At 43.3% G+C, this 15,549-nt stretch overlaps 1 protein-coding gene and 1 non-coding gene across 6 annotated transcripts in view; both read left to right on the forward strand.

Moving 5' to 3' along the window:
• The first annotated feature begins 7,625 nt into the window (after positions 1-7,625).
• The window catches only part of LOC147460020 (dynein regulatory complex subunit 6-like), a 40,710-nt gene continuing 32,786 nt past the window's right edge, over positions 7,626-15,549 (forward strand). For 2 of the 5 annotated variants that reach the window (XM_086511168.1, XM_086511173.1), the window contains exon 1: positions 7,686-7,776. The gene's annotated coding sequence lies outside the window, so the exon portion shown is untranslated. Of the gene's footprint in view, positions 7,777-15,549 lie in introns of all 5 variants that reach the window. The other 3 variants (XM_086511169.1, XM_086511172.1, XM_086511171.1) reach the window with 3 other exon arrangements.
• On the forward strand, positions 11,749-11,849 carry LOC147460021 (U6 spliceosomal RNA). The gene has a single exon (XR_015188001.1). It is a non-coding gene; the product is annotated as a U6 spliceosomal RNA (small nuclear RNA).

A 15,549-nucleotide genomic window follows, 5' to 3' on the forward strand; every position in this document is an offset into this window, starting at 1 on the left:
CTGAGTGGGCCATGGCGCGCCATTTCGGAGCTTTCTTGGGCGGATTTCGCGTCGCTCCACGATCGGGCTGCCACGTCAGCTGGAGATCGTTTTTACGCCTCCCTAGCAACGACGGCACCGTCGTTGCTAAGGGAGGGGGCAATCTATTAATGGGGGCACTTTTGCATGAGATTAAAAAGCAAAGCAACGAAGGCTCTCGAAAGAGGTCTCGAAGGGAAGAAGAAGGAGGAGCTTAAGCAACGAGGAGGCGGCCAAGCAAAGCAACGAAGGGACTATTGCATGCGAGAGGAACTCAAAGGCAAGGAGAGGTGAGGGAAGTTCGAAGGAGAGCAAAGGGGCGAGGGAAGCTCGGAAGGGAGGCAAAACTCTCCTTCTTCTCTTGTCCTCGGCTATCAAAGGAAGTGAAGGTTTTCTCTCTCTCGCACTCTCTCCTCGAACTCCGGACTTAGTTCAATAGACAAAGGCAAGGAGCAAGACACAAAGCAAGGCTTGAAGCAAGACTCGAAGGAATAGAGCTCTGACGACCGAACAAGGCTATCTCTCTCTCTCAAGCGAGTTAAGAAAGGAGAGAGAATTAGGGCAACCAAACTGAGGAATTTAAGTTACGCAGAATACGCTCATCAAATGAAAGTAGAGTGGGGAACTGAAGCAATTAAGGAAGCAAAGAGGTCAAGAGCAGGAGAACACCAATTAATGGAGTGAATTGAAGCTTGATAATTGAAGCAGTGAGCATAATCAAAGCTTGCAGAATCCATGAGGTAAATGAGGCAGATAAAACGACAGAAGGGAATCTCATCACCGACATCAGTTTGAAGTTGATTAAGCATTTTCTTAAGTCCGATGTCGTAAACGGCCCGATTAATCTTGTAAATGGGATCTTAAGCTCCTAGTTAGCAGATGATCCAAGTGACGACGCTGTTAACAGCCCGCCTTGGCTAAAGATTAAGTTGTACTCAGATGTGTTAATCAATTAATTGATGATTGCGGTGATTGCCAGAGTTATCAGTTATTCTTGTTCTCTCTCTTTCACACCTCCCATAGCCAGAGGCCCGACGCCTGCCCGGCTCACGTAGCGAACACATATCCCCCGACATCTTTGGTGAACCCGACGCGAAACGAGCCGGGGTGGGAGGTTAAGATGGAGATGCCAGAGCAGTTAAAGCAGTTTATTGAATATTTCAATGCCAATGGATTTGATACAAATCTAGCAGTTGCAGATTTGCCAAAAATGATGGAATTGGTTCAGGGGTATATGCAGGAAGCAAAAGCCATTCAGATTAAAAAACAAATTGATGATGCTGTAGAGCTAGCACTTGATGCTGTTCGGGAGGAGTATTATAATTTTCAGGGATATGATCCAGAAGGTTTCATTGCATGTTACGAAGTTGAGATGAAGAGCCGAAATGTTCCAAAAGATCGGATGATTGCAACTTTTGAGGAGGTTGTAAACTCTGATTTTAAAAAGCAGGTTCAAAAACTGGTAGAAGAGTATCCCACACGGTGGGAGTATTTTGCAAAGGAATTTATTTACGAGAGCTCAAGGATTCTAGATCAGGAAATAAAGGAGATTACTGAACGAAATAAGGTTGTCTTCAATAAAGGTGAAGGGGATCAGATGCAGATCCTCAACTATGATGAATTTTGGGCGCATATTTCTGCAAGAAGTAAAGCCAAAGAGAATGCTAAGCTGGAAGTAGCAGATTCAGTTTCAGAGGAGCTTAATTTGAGCAAAGAAGAAAAGGTAAACAATGAATTTAAAGCTGGAACAGATTTATATGAATTTTTTTCAAAGATTGCTTGCATGGACGCTACCTCTAATAATGGTTCAAGCGAAGACATAGACTGTACAACAAGTGGTTCACAAGCTGCTGACCTTGACATGGTTTCTTCTGAAGGAGTTCATCAAGCAGATGAGCCTCTACAGGACATTACTGAAACTATTTGCACTATAGGCGAGCAGGACAACATGTTTGCTGCAGATGATTGCATAAATAAAGCTATTATATACACAGTAGCTGATGAAGTGACTAAGATTGTGGACCCAGCACAGGATGAGCCTAACGATGTCAATGAACCTATGATTGCTACTGACAATATGTTTGCAGATGATGCTATCACAGAAGAGGATGCTATAATCGATGAATTTCTGTCTAGATCTGAAGGAGATGTTTATGAGAGTATAGAAGAGCTTTCTGATGCGTATACCTCTTCAGAGGGGGTGCTAGATGAGCTTTTACAGGTCTATAATGTATTGTTAAGTAACATGGATGCAGATGAGGAAGCATAGGATGATATCGAGGAGTATGAAGATTGCTTGGATCATATTGATTGTGAACAGGTTATCGACAGGGATTTTACATCTATGCTTGTAGATGGACTCCATGAGGAGATAAATCCTACAGTTTTGATTAATGTTGAGACTTCCACGGGTGATTTTCCCGAGGATGTTATGGATGAAGATCTACAAGATAAAGTTGTTTTTCATGATCAAGCTGAGAACCCAACAGGTGAAAATTCATATGATGATACAGGTCGAGAGACTCCCAAAGTTTTTTGTGATGTCTATGAAGCTAGAGGGGGTGATGATGCTAAATCATCCTTGATATTGCATAAGGTATAGATGATTTTTCATTTGCTTGGACAATGTGCCAGATATAGCTGGATTTGGATGTTATTCCTATTGATGCTTATGTCAGTGATGTCTTGGCTGCCAGTAAAAGGGAGTCAGATATCTTTAATGCTTTCTGGTAATTAGCTTAAGTTGCCAACAGTTTACGGGATGTGGGTGCTACACTATGCTTCAGGTGAAGCTGTAGTATATTGTGGAGCCCATCAATGCTATGTGATCTCGATGGTGTTTGATCCAGGAGATTCTAAGGATATTCATAAGCAGATTCAATACGGATGGATACTGATTAGTATGCATAGTAATTGCGTGCTATTTGCACCAAGGGTAGCATATTTGAACCAGAAATTCTTGATGTTGATTGATACAGGAAATGTATGCTCATGTGGATATTATGAAGACCCAATGTGTGGGAAATTCCTTATTATCCCATTTGATCCAGAGGGCTACTAAAGTGCAAGTTGCAGATGTAGAGGATACCAGATGCTTGATGTAGCAGGCTGCATGATGCAAGGTTTTGTTTTCTAGATTATGCTACGTTAGACGAGTGTTTGGTTATGCATTCAATAAGATAACATGGTTGGCTTCCAGCTAACTTCTTTGGACAATTAATGAAGTATCTTCACATCTTTTGAGTTGGTTCTGCTAACAGAACTTGAAGTGAAGGACTTGACGGCCATTCCTTGTGCAGACAGAGTAAGGCATACTTGAGGTTGACAGGGTTCCTTAAGAGAGAGCTTAATGGTCAAGCCGTGTGCATCATTAACTGGAGCACTTGAGTCTGGCGGGGTTCACTAAACAAGTTATCCATGAGTAAATGCTTTGAAGATACGACAGATACAGTTCAGAGATTTTTGATGGACAACTACCTAATGATTGAGCTAGAACATTGATGATAGGGTATAAGCCTTATTTCATTTTTCATATGTTTACTAGTTACGTGAGTCTGATGATGGGAATAGAGCTTAAGGTACCTAAAGCAGATGCAGATTAAAGTATAGTTGGCACAGACCGGAGGCTGTGCAGGTTCAGAGGGGGTGGATGTCATGCAGCTCCGCTGCCATGTAGAGAAAAAGAGCAGAGAAATGCAAGCTAAGCTTCTTTGAAGCCTACACATTTAATGGTCAGTGATCAGGGCTTGTTAACAGGCCAAGTTTAATGATTAATGTATGCCAGATGCGGCTTAAAAGGGCCAACATATGCCTCAATGATGCCAAAAATGAGTATGCTTGAACTGAGCACAGATGGGATATTATCATCTAGAAGTGCAGTGCTAGAAGTGCTCTACCGGCCTGTCTTTACGGCTCGTCGATTGGAGCTACGGTGAAGAAGTTATGGCAGTTTGAAGTTTAAGTCGATTGTAGATCCGTACCGGATTGGGAAACTGCAGCTGAGGTGACAGAAATGAAATGAATGCACGGGCCTGAAGTGCTCACTTTATGAGCGCGTCAGTCTTTTCAGATCAGGGATCGGAGTTACGGTTGCCAAGTTATGAGCCGTTAAAGATTCACCGGGGGCCGGTTCCATGCCAGTCCGGTCCGCTCGGTCAGTGTGCCAATTGGGGGTTTTGGAGCTTTTCCAGGTGATGTGTGTGTTCAATGCAGCGTATGAAGTCCATAGGAAGTGACGGCACGACAAACAGAATCCGGACGGGCAAGTTATGGCAATTTCAAATCGACGACAGTTATTAGCCGGGAGGGATCTGTGTGGTGCTCACGGAAGTGCAATAAGTTTGATGAGCCTTCAAAGTCCAAAATTTCCATTTGTTAGAGCTCATTAATTGCAGATTATGCCAAAAAGGGATGCGGCTTAGAAGACGCAAACTGTTTTAACCAAATGAGAGGGAAGGACTTTCACCAAATGCAATCACTTATACTTGCATCTTGAAGGCTGGCAGAATTCATGATGATATTGTCAGTCAAGGACTGCTTGAAAAAGATGTCGTCCTTGGCAATGCTTTGGCCGACATGTATGCTAAATGGGATGCCCTTACAAAGGCTATGGCCGCCCAATGAGTTGAATTGGCCGCCCACTTAGTGAAAGGGTTTTTTTTAGTGTAAAAGAAAAACAAAAAGAAGAGGATGATGGCGGATCAGTGCCGTGCAGGTAGCGAGCAAGGGGAAAAGGGACTTGCGCCCGCCAGTGGAGTGCTTGGACGAGATCGTGGCAGAGACGAAAAACACTGAGTGGGCCATGGCGCGCCATTTCGGAGCTGTCTTGGGCGGATTTCGCGTCGCTCCACGGTCGGGCTGCCACGTCAGCTGGAGGTCGTTTTTACGCCTCCCTAGCGACGACGGCGCCGTCGTTGCTAAGGGAGGGGGCGATCTATTAATGGGGGCACTTTTGCATGAGATTAAAAAGCAAAGCAATGAAGGCTCTCGAAAGAGGTCTCGAAGGGAAGAAGAAGGAGGAGCTTAAGCAACGAGGAGGCGGCCAAGCAAAGTAAGGAAGGGACTATTGCATGCGAGAGGAACTCGAAGGCAAGGAGAGGTGAGGGAAGTTCGAAGGAGAGCAAAGGGGCGGGGGAAGCTCGGAAGGGAGGCAAAACTCTCCTTCTTCTCTTGTCCTCGGCTATCAAAGGAAGTGAAGGTTTTCTCTCTCTCGCACTCTCTCCTCGAACTCCGGACTTAGTTCAACAGACAAAGGCAAGGAGCAAGACTCAAAGCAAGGCTTGAAGCAAGACTCGAAGGAATAGAGCTCTGACGACCGAACAAGGCTCTCTCTCTCTCAAGCGAGTTAAGAAAGGAGAGAGAATTAGGGCAACCAAACTGAGGAATTTAAGTTACGCAGAATATGCTCATCGAATGAAAGTAGAGCGGGGAACTGAAGCAATTAAGGAAGCAAAGAGGTCTAGAGCAGGAGAATGCCAATTAATGGAGTGAATTGAAGCTTGATAATTGAAGCAGTGAGCAAAATCGAAGCTTGCAGAATCCATGAGGTAAATGAGGCAGATAAAACGACAGAAGGGAATCTCATCACCGACATCAGTCTGAAGTTGATTAAGCATTTTCTTAAGTCCGATGTCGTAATTGGCCCGGTTAATCTTGTAAACGGGATCTTAAGCTCCTAGTTAGCAGATGATCCAAGTGACGGCGCTGTTAACAGCCCGCCTTGGCTAAAGATTAAGTTGTACTCAGATGTATTAATCAATTAATTGATGATTGCGGTGATTGCCAGAGTTATCAGTTATTCTTGTTCTCTCTCTTTCACACCTCCCACAGCCAGAGGCCCGACGCCTGCCCGGCTCACGTAGCGAACACATATCCCCCGACACCGCACAATGTTCCAAACGCCCTTTGACATAAGGACATGTTGCATCATGTAAGCCCACATAGGGTAATTGTCCCCATTTTAGCAACAAACATCTTGAACATATCTGTGTTGTTGTCAACCATGGCGAATGCTGCACCTAATGTGAAAACTGCCTAAAAAGAGGAGAAACGAGGCGGTAACAACACGTGCTATACAGCACAAACGTAGAAGACTGTAAGGGACTTGTTATGCAAAAAACAACACTAACAAAAATTTTGCACAAAATGATGAAATTGTCTGTGCACAGTATTGACTGTAGTGGAAATGTAGGCCGAAATGAGCCCAGCAGGCGTGTGCTGGAGCTGCTGGCGACTAAGCCCGGGAGGACGCAACGTGCTCTGATACCAATTGTTGGAATTAGAGTTGCAAAAAAGCACACACAGCTTGGAGAAGAAGGAAGCTCAAGGCACATAACAGAGAGTGTATTACTTAGTGTGCAATATAAAGATAAGATAGCCCTAGAGTGACGGGCGTACATACAATGCATGGGGGAAAAAACCTCCTAGTGAGGGAAAAATGCCCTGGTGATCCTAAGTGTGTTTACACACATCACTACCACATGTAAATGGTAACACCTTCAACTTCCTATGATACTGGGCTCTCACTCTATCTCGTGTGGCTTTTCTGATTGGTTTTGCACTAACCCTCTTTCTCGTTTGTCGTTTTCTGTTTTCCTTGTGCTCTTGTCATCGTTTTCAATGGTATTTTTGTCTCTGAGCTTGATCCACTTGAAGATGGCAAAACCTCCACATTGTTTATCGTTTTCAATGGTATTTTTGTCTCTGAGTTTGATCCACTTGAAGATGGTAAAACCTCCACATTGTCACTTTTCCTTTTTTATCTGGGTTTTGAGGATAGTCTATGTATAAGTGTTCAATTATGTATCCTCCACAATATCCGCCCTCACCTTTTTTCACATGAGGAGTATTGACTACAACATTCGGTTCGTCCTCAGGGTAGTCTCTAGCCCAATGGTTCCCACCACATCTGAAACAAGGTCCCAAAGGTCTCTGTTGTTTGGGTTGCTGAGTATATGGTCTTTGGGGATACGCTTTCGGTTTAGTCTCACCTTGATTAGCTATGAACATTAACGTTCCTTGGTTTAGGGCAGACCTCTCACCTTGATTTGCATTGCTCATCATCGAGTCTGAAGGTCTAGAGGATGATATGGCACTCTTTTGCTCATAGGATTCCATGACCCTTGATGGACAAGGATCACTTGTAGATGGTAGTTTTCTTGGCTTTCCTCTAACACTTCTGGCTTTGTGCAGACCTTCGAAATGAGGGACAACGCTTCTGTGTGCCAAAAAGCATGAGCTTATTATTAAAAGCAAGAACACGCTTGTAGCCGTGTCATTGGGCTCGAGGGCAATGGCCTAGATCATGACAAGCAGCCAATTCCTAGGCCTTTAATCCACTGAAACTTATTAGGCTCATCAAGGAATGATTGCACCCCTAGCAAGATATCTCTTGAATGGCTTTTTGTCACAAACTCAATTAAAACGAGGGACAACGCTTTTGAGTGCCAAAAAGCATGAGCTTATTATTAAAAGCAAGAACAACGCTTGTAGCCGTGTGATTGGGCTCGAAGGCAATGGCCTAGATCATGTCAAGTGGCCAATTCCTAGGCCTTCAATCCACTGAAACTTCATCAAGGAATGATTGCACCCCTACTAGCAAGATATCTCTTGAATGGCTTTTTCTCACAAAGTCAATTAAAACGAGGTATCACCTAACTGAAACGCAAACGTTGCTCCGATATCAGGTTGGTCTCTCTCTCTCTCTCTCTCTCTCTCGCGTTGCGAGGTGTACATTTTATGGGCTCGTTCCGATATCAGGTTGGCCTCTCTCTCTCTCTCTCTCTCTCTCTCTCTCTCTCTCTCTCTGTCTCTGTGTGTGTGTGTGTGTGTGGCGCGCGGCACAATTAAAAAATGTACTCATGGGCAAGGCTACAGATATAAGAAAGGGACGGAAGTTTTGACGTTTTGGGCACATTTTGGTCTACGAGGGCATCGCTTCAGAGATGCGTTATTCTGTCTGTGCGTCAAGATCTTGCAAAACTGACCAATGTGAGTTGTCAGAGCCCTCAATCAGGGACGCTCAGTTCTGAGGGGCATTGCCATTGCCAGGGATTGACACAGCAGAAAATCATAGTCGATGTTATTGTAGGCTGGCATATGAATCCAAACATGACAATTGAACCATGATTTATGAATCATATCAAAAGATAAGACCCTTTCATATGTTTTGTAAGAGAAAAGAGCCCCAACGTCAAGACACATCATTTTTTTCAGCCCTGTACATCCTGCGAGATAGGCTATTTCTAGCATCTCCAGGGTTCTATTGTACTTAGATTTATAGAGATGATCTTTCCACACACACAAAGAGAGAGAGAGAGAGAGAGAGAGAGAGAGAGAGAGAGAGAGAGAGAGAGAGAGTCGGTGGGAGAGGGGGGGGTTATATTAACGTCCTTTGGAGGCCGAATTTGACCTATAGGACATACCAGATACATCTTTGTTACAAATGTCAAATACATAGGACAAATCAGATACATCTTTGTTACAAGTGTCAAGTCCATGTCTTTGAAAGGGTGGTGGACTCTTGAAATCTTCAATAATAGCTTTTCCTCCTCTGTAGACTAATACATAGGACAAATCAGATACATCTTTGTTACAAGTGTCAAGTCCATGTCTTTAAAAGGGTGGTGGACTCTTGAAACCTTCAATAATAGCTTTTCCTCCTCTATAGACTGCCCATTTTTGTTGCTTCCTTGCTTTTTCTAACTTTGGCCAATTCCTTGGCTCTATTCTTTAGTTGTAGGAGTGTTAACTCATCCGAAATCCACACGGATGTACCATCTTGTCTTCTTCATAACCTTGATCTTGTCATCTACATCGTAATAGGAAACTCTGGCCTGTTTCACCTTAATTTGAATGTTGGTGGTTCATCAAGGTCTATAAAAGGTACCACATTTGTGAATTTCTTTAGAGTATGTCTACATCTATGATGTATCCTTCTGGCTGTTCACTTGGATTGGTACCTATTGACCAGCCTTCTGGTAAACCCGTGATTCTGATGTAGTTTTTCGAGGCTCTTCACCCTTTCATTTTCCTTCAAAACTCATAGCGCTTCATTAACAAAATTTTCAGATTTTACCTGCGGTACCATGTTTTCTTGTAATGCCATTTCGGAATTTTCTTCGTGCTTCTAGGCTGCTTCTTGAATCTCTTGTCTGTTCTAACATCCTGCAGTTGAGCTAGGAGACTAGCAATTCTTGTTTCTTTGGTGACTTGCTATCTCCTGCTGCAGCTTTTCCCATGGAGAAGGTCTCTCATGGGTTTTGTGGTTTGATAGGGGTTGAGAGAGAGAGAGAGAGAGAGAGAGAGAGAGAGAGGGGTTGAGAGAGAGAGAGAGAGAGGGGTTGAGAGAGAGAGAGAGAGAGAGAGAGAGAGAGAGAGAGAGAGAGAGATGTCTCATTTGTAAACCCTTTACGTGTTGCTTGTTGAGGATTTGGATGGATATGCGTCGTACTTTGATTTGACACCCATCTTATTGCTTGGAGGAGGTAGAGAGGCAACCACTTATTGGGAATGCATATGTGTTGGGCGACTACTAGGAGAGAGGATGCACATTGATTGGGCTAGATGGGAGGATGTTCCAACGACATCTTTACGTCGTTGGTCAGAGGCTTCATTGGTTGTGCCATTGAGTGGCCCTCATTGGGTGAAAGACCGTGTTACCCTCTCATCATGGCTGTTGGCCGTTTAATGATCGTGACTCTGGATGCCTGATTATTGTGAAACATGGGACACAGGTTTTTGACATTGTAGAGACTGGCCATCATGGCTACCACATGAGATTGGTTTTTCAAGGTGAGGTGTTGCTTGATCAATGCCTAGATGCTTGTTGGAAGCCTGTTCGAGTGGTGGGCTCTTTGGGGCCGCTCTTGTGTTGACCTTGTGTTATCCGCGAAGGAGGCACCGATTTAGAGGTATTGGATTTGGCCGGGATGACCACTGGTGAGTGGTAGTGGTCTTCTTTAGATGCTGATACTAGATAGAGTCTCTCTTTTCTTTTTGAGTACATTGTATCCCTTTAGAGGAGAATCATTGTAGTGCGTCTCATGATCTTAACAGAATAATAGCAAAATAATAGAACTTTAGAGAGATAAAGATAGAGGTATATGTAGGAGAAGCGGTTTCCTATATCTTGATAATCAAGCTTGTTCTCGTCTTTCTCGACTTTTGTTGTTGAGTCTTGCCATCTTATTTTATTTCTTTACTCGTTGAGAAAGGATATACTCATTCGAAAGAATCATGAAAAACGTTCGTCCATTTTTGCGTCGTAGTAAGTATATTTTCAATTTTTCTTCCTTTGGAATGTTCAAGATACTCAACAGTAAATTTGATACAAGTGGGGAGCTCAAAAGCCCACTTGTTGTTTGACTTGGTAACAAACTAATTTTTTGTTTAGATCTTTTGTGTTTTTAGTATCGTTGCTCTTACTTGACAAACGCTTGCTTTTATCATGGCTGAGTATGCCCATCACCTCCGGAGGATGATAAAAACTCAGTTCATTGGTTTTATAGAGTACGTTCAAAGAATGAATGACCTCTGCACTTCACCTACCTGTGGGCACTAACGACGTGAGTAGGGATGTCATAGGTGTTGTCCAAGCTATGCATGATAAAAGGTGATAATCTTATTCTTCTTATTTGGACAAGTAGTGAAGTTGAGGTCTTATATTGTCAAGTTTTGAACTTCGGTTATATTTAGCCTCTTCTAGGTAGGTTCATAGTAGTTTTCATTTCTACTATTTAGCATACTTCAGTATCTAAGATTGTCAAGTTTTGAACTTTGTACTACTTTGGTTATATTTAGCCTCTTGTAGGTAGGTTTGTAGTAGTATTCATTTCTAGTATTTGGCATACTTTAGTATCTAAGATTTTGTTCCTGTAAAAGTTGTTGTGTGGAGTCTGATTTCTAGGATAAAGTCTTTGAGATGTCTTATCTTTGTTGGTTTAAAGTTGAGTACTTGTTTCAAGTTTTATTCAAGTAAGTTGCTTTAACTTATTTTGCTTATGCCTTTTCTAAAAGCATTTTTAAGTGAATAATGGTTTGTTCTATCTACCTTTTCTTAGTAGCAAATAAAGTGATTTAGTTTTTCCTTTTTTGTTTTCTTGTGTTCCTTGCTTTTGTTATTTTCTGAATGTTTTATCCCCTCTTATAATTCGTAAGTTTAGACTAATCTGACCTTATGAAGGTATACATAAGCTACAACTGTGATACAAAAGAACGCCTAGAAGGAGCTCATTCCACCTAACCACCCCCAAAATTTTCTTTGTTGCGTACGCAACAGTAGGTCACACTCTCACTCAGTCACAATCTCAATCTCGATCTCAATTACAATCTCAATATCAATCACAAGAGGCTTTATGCTGATGTAGAGAAATAAGTAGAAAAGGAATCCATGGTGATGATGAGAAAGGACTTCTAGATTGGCTCCTCCAAAACTACGGACTTCCAGTAGTCGTGTCATATATCCCTCTTCTGACCTCCAAATCAAAAACTACAAACCATGAAAGTTTGCCTTTTTTGCGTTTTTGATGTAACACTGCAGGCGCTTTCTTGAAGTCGCTACGATCGGGAGTTATTATTATTATTTTTTTCATGCCACCTTGCTTTTTCACTTTAGGTCAAGTTTGACTTTAGGGAAACGCTTGCATGCCAAATTTGTTTTTTATTTATATATGGATGAATATCATAGATTTATTCTAAGCCTTTCATCTCGACTTCAAATCAAATATGGTCGTTCCTTTGCGGACATGTGAGAAAATTGGAACGATATAGAGAAGAGTAGCATGGCCCACACGCAAGGATGACACACAAATCGAGAAATGGTCCAAAGTTTTTGTATTCTGGTGGAATGAGCTCCTTCAAGAAGTTCTTTTGTATTATAATTGTAGCTTGATTATCGAGATATAGGAAGCCTCTTCTCCTAAGTATGCCTCTAATTAATCTCTTTAAAGTTTTCTTGTTTTGCTATTGTTATGTTAAAATCATGAGGCGCGTTACAATCATCTTGAGGACACGGTGCCAAGCTCACCGTCCACGCTAGTTAGAGGTGGCAAGATCAGCGCATCTCTCGAGCCTTCCCGCGATAGTTTTGGTCATGCATTTGGAGCATCAGGATCAGCCGCCGGATATGCTATTTCATGTAAATGATTGTGCATTCAAGATTGCCTGTTGACACTTGGCTGAGATTACTGGACATGATCGGACTTGCCAAAGATGTATTTTGTAGCATGAGTCCTTGAGGCATTGTTTCTAGGTTTGTTCGTATGCTCAACCAATGTGGAGGGTGTTTTGTTGTTTGTTGATCATAGTGGGAGTTCATGATGGATTTGTGATGTGGGGGCAGTTGCATGGCTTTTGCATTTCCGTGGTCACACTCTAGGGCTCTCTGATAGATCCAGCTCTCATGCTTACATCATTGGGATATAGATTGGGCATTCTACAGATGGTTTTAGATACTGTCTAAGTCAGACTTCTCTCAAAGGGATGCTCTTTTTACTACTCTGTAGCATCACTTTATGGACCATGTGGATTGCTCGTTGTGCTCATAGTCTTCCTTGACATGGACCACTCTATTTGGACTAAGCTATTGCATACTCTTCGCAACTAGTGGGAATACTTCAACGGGCTCCTCCAGGGCAGTGGAGAGGCGTAGATACTCTTTCCTTAGGACATGGCAAGATCTTTAGTTCTTTTCAGATTGGACCAGACACATCACATGGCACTACACACCTCCCTAGTGGTTCATTTTGCATTTTTCCACCTTGATGTACGCGTAGCACTCACTTTGTACTCCCCGCCTTGTACATCCTCGGGGTGAGGCCTTTGAGCATCCTCACCGGTCTCTTTGTACATAGTATACCATCACTTTTTGTGTGTGTGCACGTGCGCGCGCACACACACACACACACGCAGAGAGAGAGAGAGAGAGAGAGAGAGAGAGAGAGAGAGAGAGAGAGAGAGAGAGAGAGAGAGAGAGAGAGAGAGAGAGAGAGAGAGAGAGAGAGAGAGAGAGAGAGATTGAGATTTGGTAGGGAAGGCCACTTGTTGAGTTGGATTGGAACCTTGGTGACTGGCAGTGGCCTTCTTTAGAGATTGATGGCGTCTCTCTTTCCTTTTTTTGAGTACAATGTATCCCTTGGGAGGAGGATCATCTTGAGGATACGATGCCTTTCTCACTGTCCATGTCGATCAGGGGTATGGCGATTTTCCAGCCTTCCAACGATAGTTTTGGTCATGTATTTGGAGTATCAGGATCAGCCGCCATATACGCCATATATGTAGGATTGCTTGTTGGCACTTGGGCTGAGACTATTTGTCATGATCCAACTTGCCAATGATGTACTTTGAGGCATGAGTCCTTGAGGCATTGTTTTCGGGTTTGTCCATATACTCAGTTTGTTGTTTGTTGCTGAGAGTGGGCGGATGGGTTTGTGACGTGGGGGATAGTTGCATGGATTTTGCGATTTCTGGGGTAATACACTCTTTTTCAGGGCTTTCTCGATGGATATGCAGCGGAAGTGATTGATGGTGTATGCTTAGGATGAGTGCTGAGTGCCTACTCAAGGTTCCTTTTACTAATTGAGAGAGAGAGTTTTTTACTTCAAGAGAGTTGTGCAATAGACGAGAGAGAGAGAGAGAGAGAGAGAGAGAGAGAGAGAGAGAGAGAGAGAGAGAGAGAGAGAGAGAGAGAGAGAGAGAGAGAGAGAGAGAGAGAGAGAGGTGTGATTCACATGTAGATAAATACCTAGGCTGGGTACTAATGCAACTGTATGGGAACGAACACTCCCCAATGCCTACACGTAGTAGACACTGGCTATGCTCATGTGCAATTTGTAACAAACTTGGACACCCCAAGTCTAGAATCTGGGACGACACATGAGAGAGGATCACTTTATAACACTTCACACTTAATTCACAGTTCAATTGAGTCGACGCGGCCCGATGTAGTTCCGTGCCCAGAGAGATTGGCCCCAAAGACTGGCGCCCCTTTCGGTATTCTTTTTGTGTTAAAGCTTGAGCAAAGTACAGTTGCTCTTGGGTCTCCTTTGCTCACAGGCTCGTGAGCTCTTGTGTGCCAGAGAGAGCCCAAGGGTCTTATTTAATGGCCCTTGGCCATTGGAAAAGCAAAACACGAAAATCTGCCAAACTCAAAAGCAAGTGGCTCCAAAAGCTAGCTCCAAATCAGCCAGCGCTTCTTGTGGAATTTCGTACGGCCAGCCACGTCTGTAGTCCAGCGCGTTTTGCAGAAATCCGTACGGTCAGCCACATCAACACTAGCGCAATTTTCGGGGTTCCGTACAGCCAGCCGCTTGCCCTTTTATTTGTTGTAGTGTCTCGAGGGGCCCTGTCGGCAGGTGCCCATAAGTTGGGACACTTATTAGGTATGCCACGTCATCAATTTGTGACATACCCCCTCTTGAAAGAATGGTAATCACCCTCGATTACGCTTGCAAAACAGACAGAGGCCATAAACTAGTTCAGTAGACACTGACTCTAAGTATGGACGCACTAGACAACACAAATCTAGCACTTACACAAAGACGACTCAGTGAGTGCACATTCACATCATATCAATCACATAAAATGTAAGACCATGATTCTTGGCAAGGTATTTAGCAATCGCATATAGATCCATCCCGAACCTCACAGATGTTGAATGAGAAAATTTCTATTGCGATCATGTATCAGGTGCAACAGAAGTGTTTATGGATTTAGCTCGGATCTAGTACTCCGCACAAACACAAGGGACACTATACTTCACTGGAAAGACTGAACTGAACTGAAAGAAAGAGAGACAAGAGAGAGAAAAGAGACGGACGACGCAGGGATGTCGGGTCCTAACCCTCAAGGGTCCCCTTGCTCTGTTGCCAGAGCAAGTACTTTCTTTATTCTTGCACAAATGCTGGTACAATGATTGGATGTTGAGATGCTGATGCTAATGGGTATTGATGCTGTGGTACTTGACGACGACGACAAGGACGATGGTGTCGACGACGACGACGACGATGTCAAGGCTGAAATCTGAAAACGCTGATCTAATCTGAAATCTGAAAACATTGATTTAATCTGAATCTGAAAACGCTGATCTGATCTAAATCTGAAAACGATGAACTGATCTGATTCTAAATCAGAAAACATTGGTCTCATCTGAAATGCTGACGATGCTGGCTGAAAACGCTGATCTTGTCCCGAGATAACGTTAGGGCTCCTGAGGTGTTGCCTAACTGCTGGGTGCCTGCCTCCTTTTGTCCCTGCTGCTTCTGCTTCTACTGAGCGCCCAATGGGTTTCTTATATAGTTCTTTAGCCATTTGCCCTACCTACTTTCCAACAAGCGTAAACGAAAGTCACTTATTAATAAATGACCTATAAGAGATGGTTCACGTGGTAAAATGCCTGCATAATGATACGCTTTTTGTCACAAACTAATGACGTGTCTGCTCGAGAGCATACGGGAAACCCTAACCATGACTGCTGCTGAAAACCCTAATTTTGGAAACCCTAACCCTAAAACCTGCAAACCTAAAATCTGCCAG

The sequence above is a fragment of the Adiantum capillus-veneris genome, chromosome 4, assembly GCF_014529385.1.
Source record: "Adiantum capillus-veneris isolate H3 chromosome 4, ASM1452938v2, whole genome shotgun sequence".
In the NCBI taxonomy this organism is placed as follows: domain Eukaryota; kingdom Viridiplantae; phylum Streptophyta; class Polypodiopsida; order Polypodiales; family Pteridaceae; genus Adiantum; species Adiantum capillus-veneris.